Source organism: Carex rostrata, chromosome 33, assembly GCF_964058835.1.
Source record: "Carex rostrata chromosome 33, lpCarRost1.2, whole genome shotgun sequence".
In the NCBI taxonomy this organism is placed as follows: Eukaryota; Viridiplantae; Streptophyta; class Magnoliopsida; order Poales; family Cyperaceae; genus Carex; species Carex rostrata.
Genome location: NC_135950.1, coordinates 1,667,218 through 1,674,033, shown reverse-complemented (window position 1 = coordinate 1,674,033; position 6,816 = coordinate 1,667,218).

Here is a 6,816-nt window from a genome sequence, read left to right as displayed (position 1 = left end):
ATGTAATACAACCAGTCGCACCAGCCCATCCATTGATTGCATTCTTGACATATATAAAATTTTCTTTCCGGATTCTGTTTGGTCTTCAAAAGCTTCACAATAGTCAGCTTAAGACATCTATTGAAATTATAAAGTTCTGATAAATAACGACTACTTTTGCTACTCATTTCGCCTGTACAAAACAAAAAAATAACATTAATTAACTAAATTATAGTTTAAATTAGTTGTTCCCTAATTTAAGAAACCATTCAAAGTTACGATTAAAATAAACAGAAATTAAATGAGGGAAGAGTGATCTAGCATACGAATTAATGACTCCGGGAGAGGAAATGCTGCTCTTTCTCAGTCGATCAATTTGGAAAGTTAAAATTCACAGCGAGCAATATAGCAGAATACTTAATTTGAGGATATACTGGAAGGCTCTGGAGGAGATGAATCGATCGACCTAGGATTTATTGGAATATATAAAATATATAACAGCATCACCATCGGTTCAATATGGTAACGAGTTGTTATTACTTGTACTAGACCAACGAATCATCAAACAGTCAGATGGTAAAAGTAACCCCCTCAGTGCCATCGGCCGATTAGCCGAACAGATGTTCAAGAGTCACTCAATACTAACTATTTGTGAAATTTAACCGATGGCAAAGGAGGGGGTCACTAGGGGGTCCATCAACGTCATCAGTTTGTTATCCAGAACCGATGGTAGAAAGTTCAACGTAATTACAGCGCTGCCACTCACGACGTACACCATCTGTGCGGAAGCACATTCGATGATAAAGGGGCGATGAGAAAAATATTTTTTGTAGTAATGCGTCACTGGAAAAGGTTTTTGTTTTTCAAAAAGGGTGGCCCCACAAATTTGCAAACCTGACAAAAATAGAAAAATTTTAAAAAAAAGTGGTTATAAGATTTTTTTTTTTCTTAAATATTAAAAATAAAAAATTGGATTTTTGCATGGCATTTGCAGGTCAACACAAAATACAGGTTTGTAGTCATTCTTAATTTTGATATTAATCAAGAGTCTCATTAATTACAATCCATTTACGTGATTATCAGACTTGTATCTGATGAATATAGCCGATATGAATATTATTGTTTTCCGTAGTTTATTTGCTTATTAGAAAAGTACAAAAATTAAAATTAAATTAGCTTAATGGTAAGCATATGGATTAGAAAATTTTCTTCGCTTGTCACTTAATTAATGGTGTGTGCGCATTATGATTCATTTTCGCATTCATTTTTGTTCAAAACCCTATAAATTTATTCAGGTGCCAGCGCCATCGATAATATTAAAAATATACAAAGTCCGAATGGATCCTATTGTAGCAGGTCAGTACTATAATGACTCATTAGGGAAAATATATATTGTGGTCAACTTCTTTCTAACCATGCATGATGCATCTCCCTTTAACTATGAGACGAGCACTCTGTGAGAGAAAAAACCATTCCACTATTGTAGTGGATGAGCACTGTTATAGACCGTACCAATGCAAAATTTCCTTCCTTACATGTTTTGATGTCGGGTAGGTCATGTCCTAAGGTTCGGATCTAATAATTAGGCTCAGGTAACTCATCTCATGACTTATTGTTATGGTCAGTGTCAGACGACTTATACTACCAAAGAATGATTGTTGGAATACATTGTATTGACTGAGCACTAATGTAGTGGATGGATCACTAAAGTAGCGGGTGAGCACTATGACTCATGAGAGAGAACATCGAGGCCATGTTCGGTTGCACCAGTGGGAATAGGAATGGGTACGGGAATTAAAAATTTTGAACTGAAAATTACTGTTTACGTGAGAAAAAAAAAATTCAGTCCGAGTGAATTTTCATTTTCCCACGTGAACAATAATTTTCACGGTGCAGCCGAACAGGCCCTGAGTTTGACCCACATAGATAATAGATTTATTATTACTTTGACCCAGCTCGCTCTTTAGCAACTCGTTACCACCCCCAGTAAATAACATGGAAAAGATATTAAACACAGTACCAATACCAAGAAAAACAAATAAAATAACCGGATAATAAGATGATGACAACTTAGGAATCCTTCTTTAAAAAAAAAAATAAGATAGGGTTAAAACTTCTAATCTTACATTTTATTGATAAATTAAAATTATAACACTATCAAAAGAACAAAAAAAAAAAAAAAAAAAAGGAAATTGAACAACGAGTATATATTGAGCACAAAAAATTGGAATAAAAGCATGATTTCTCAAACTCGGAATCAGAATTGGAAAGATGTATCTGCTGGGATTAGAAGAACCGGATTGGAAATTCAAAAAAAAAAATTTTGACAGAAACTTGTTTGGCAACAAAAAAAAATAGTAAAAAAAAATATTAAGATAAAAAATTATACTCAAACAATCCACTAATTATATAATATAATACAAGTATTAGAAATAGAAAACACTTTTTATAGATAAACTAAACTATAGCAACGCACTACTATACTAGCTAGTCACATGCATTATTTATGAATAAACTAAACAATTCACATACAGCCAAATATGTTGTCTCCAGCTATATTTGCAAATTTGGTTTGTCTCGCTCTCCAGCTGTATGCAACTCTCCTTGGCAGAATTTTGGTCAAATCAAGTAAAAAGCTTGCTTCATACTTGTCTTGTTTTTCATTATTGATTTCACTACTAATATACTGAAGCAAGTTTGGTTTCCATCTCTTAAAATTGTAACCTGTAAGAACAAGCTAACTAGAAGAGCAAAATTACATTAGCAAACATAAATTTAGTACAAAAGTTTAAGTTTTTTTTTCTAGCTCTAATTATATTTGTATAATTTGATTTTTTTTTTTTTTTGTGATTTGAAATCATAGATCAACAATTATCAGGAAAAAACGTAAAATAACCGAAGGACGTAAAATAACCGAAGGACTCGGCCTGACTCGCATCAATAATCAGATAACTCGACCCAATCAACACGATTCGAACGAGTTTTGATGGAAAAACGAATGGGTGTGAGACTCAGATGAAACTTGACTCGAACCCGACCAATACCATTCTGACTTGGCCGAGTCAACTCGGACTCGGCTGATATTTCAATCCATGAATAAAAGTTACATCTATGATAATACTTGACCAACCAACTAAAAATAAAACAAAAACTGTCACTAAGAAATCATTTGTACATCTCCATAATACGAAAATTAGATGAAAATATTGTCTTCCAATTGCAGCTCGATTTTGTAGCAAATTACAGAATTTAGAAAACTTGAATTGGACTAAATTCATAATTAAGAGATGCAGTCTACTCTTATTGAAGTCTTCGTCCGACAGGAAAAAAAAAAACGAATACCTGTCTGCAATAAATTCTTCTTGGAAATTTTTGCACGAATTTTTCGGAAATTCTTGTAGAAAAAACAAATAATCACTTCTTCTTGAACTTGCAAACCTGACAAAAATTAAATTAAAAAAAAAAGTGGTTAAAAGATTCTTTTTCTTAAATATTAAAAATAAAAAATTTGGATTTTTGCATGGCATTTGCAGGTCAACACAAAATACAGGTTTGTAGTCATTCTTAATTTTGATATTAATCAAGAGCTAGCCTCAATACAATCCATTTACGTGATTATCAGACATGTATCTGATGAATAAAGCCGATATGAATATTATTGTTTTCCTTAATTTATTTGCTTATTAGAAAAGTACAAAAATTAAAATTAAAATTAGCTTAATGGTAAGCATATATATATATATGGATTAGAAAAATTTCTTCGCTTGTCACTTAATGGTGTGTGCACATCTGTTTATGATGCAATTTTGCATTCTTTTATGTTCAAACCCCTATAAATTTATTCAGGTGTCAGCACCATGGATAATATTGAAAGGTTAATTAGAGCATAGGAGAAAAAAAATATGCAAAGTCCGGATGGATCACTATTGTTGCAGATCAGTACTATAACGACTCATTAGGAAAAATATTGTGGTCAACTTCTAACCATACATCTCCCTTTAACTATTGTAGTAGATGAGCACTCTGTGATAAAGCAATGCAACATTTCCCTTCCTTGCATGTTTTGATATCGGGTCGGGCATGTTCTAGGTTTCGGATCTAATAATTAGGCTCAGGTAACTCTCATCATGACTTATTGTTATATAACGATATATATCTAATATTATCAACCAGATGTAATTAATAATCAAGATATACAATTGATTGGGTGGGTAATTTTCTAGTATGTAATAAAACCTTCATATATAATTTGGTGGATTTGCTTTTGAACTGTATTTAATATTTTTATTTTAACCGAAGAAAAAAATATAAACCATCTAGCTAGCCGGAAAAAAGACGGCCAGCTAGCGCTCAATAATTTGGGAATGGCCAGTGCAAAGAGAAACTTGTGTTTGATTATACTATGCTTAACCTTAATTATTTAATACCTTCTTATTTTATTTTTACACTGTATAAAATGAATATATTTAATCCATTTAATACGGAAGAACTGGTCATATTTAGTTTTTATGGAAAATTTTAATTTACCATCGCTCTTCTTCTTCTTTTTAAAAAAAAAGAAGAGGAAATCAAAATATCACAATCTGGTACTGTTTCTTCATGCCATCTCAATATGTACATATCATATATCGATACGCGTCTGATACATTCGATACGGCTGTAATGTGTATCTAATACTGTCACACCCCCAATCCGGAGGTGCGACGATGCAACCGCATCTATTTACCATTTAATTAACATAACATAAGGCATGGATCTTTTTATGCATTGCTAATAGCATCCATTATTTTTGCCACATCCCAATTTATTTACAACAATTATCTAACATTTTATAGTGAATGATGTTAGAGATATATTCTCTGCACCCTGTCAGATATAATAAACCCAAATTCCATTCCTTTAGGTGACCTTGATGTCAAATATTACCCGGAAGCGTTCTTTATCTTCGAATAATAAACCTGTAACCCACAAGGGGAAACGAGTGAGAAATAATAAATTATTTCTCAGTGCTGATTGCCACTCAGATTATTGGATTCGAAGGAAATCCATATTCAGAATGAAATCACCGCACGAGAAATAAACAGTTCATTTCATAATGACGAATGCAAATGCTCAATAATAGAATCCAATTGAATAACAAAAATTACAGGAATAAATCAAAGCTCCAAGAATCTGATCATAATAAATGGTTTGGGTCAAACTCTTTTAATCCTTTAAGTCTGGTAACATTTGGGACCTAATCTTTACGACCACTAAGTCTGGTAACATTTGGTTTCTTAACTTTACAATTTCTAATCTGGTAACACTATAGATACAATAATATGTATCTGTCGTGTCAGGGCTTATACCATTCTAACTATTTGTTAACAGAAACAATACGAAATCAATATAACAATACTGTCATTATCGGAAAGAAAATCAATGATAAGACAGTAATCACAGTTCATTAGTCTCACAGTTACAATTCACAATTTATTCAATATCCCCTATCCAACCGGTACTAGATTCAGTTGGGGCCATTCACCATATGCGCATAAGAATCCTAGAGTAAAGTTTAGTAGCTAGCTAGACTTTACGATATATTAATCATTTTTCTCCACTATATGGAGGTTCAAGGATTACAGTATTTCATATTCAATTAATTCAGTCACTGTGGTCTCAATCAATCATTTACAATAAGAATCAACCAATCGATAAACCATATCAACATGACAGTCAACAGACTTACCTGTAATTCAGTTTCAGTTGTATTGGGCTATGCATATGATGCAACAATTCAATCAATGCAGTCAATCAAATATTCAAAATGCACAGCGAGTTACGATTTAATTCCTAGTTATGAATCTCAGACTAATCCAATAACCTCGCACCTGATATCGTAGGGCAATTAGAGCGATCAATCATTACACATCGATTGTTTCAGACAGTTCCGTCAAGTTTCACTCCACAGTATCAATGCCTATAGCATAATAACATTTTCTTTATTATGACTTACATCATTATTATTACTAGTAATCAATCTGTGTATCAGTTATTTACTTTTAGTTAACAGCATTATACTAATAAATTCTTCATTATTTAAATCCTTCTATAATTAAATCTAATTTTTGGTTTCAATAAATTGTCCACCAGTCAAAGAGTTTACAACCTTACATAATCAGGGTTCAAAATTCCAACATCTATGTTCAATTCAACATTTAATTTAGTCCAAAGCAACAACCTTTGTATTTTGCCTTTTTGTGTACGGACGAGTCTAACTGACTCAAGCTCAAATTGAAGAGTTTCCCATAATATACAAGTCATTTTATATCCTAATCATTAAATCCTTTCCTAACGGAGTTCAAGGATCAAGGTTCAATCATTTTTCCGACATTTTTATTTTTACCCCATTAAAAAAATATTTTAATAATAATAACCAAAGTTTAGTAACAATTTTAAAAATACCTCACCCGTGGAATTTTTCCACGGGCTGGAATTTTTTTTTTTTTATAAAACAAAATTTTATTTTTATTTTTTATTTTTATTTTTTATTTTTTGTATTGAAATATTAGAAATGTTGGATATATTTCTTTGAAAATAGATGGAATACAATATAATTTGATTTATTAGAAAGACTGTAACAAATAACTCGGATCAATATTTTTCAGGCCGGATTTTTCGCAGTTGTAAGAAAAATTAATATATTTCTTTATGTGTTATTGGAAAAAAATAAAAATGCTTAGATTCTGAGTTATTGATCCCGGTTCAAAAGTCACTTCTATGTAATCTAGAAAATATTGTGATCCTTCTAGGACATTTAATTTATAAAAAGTTGTATCTATTTTGAGAATTCTTTTT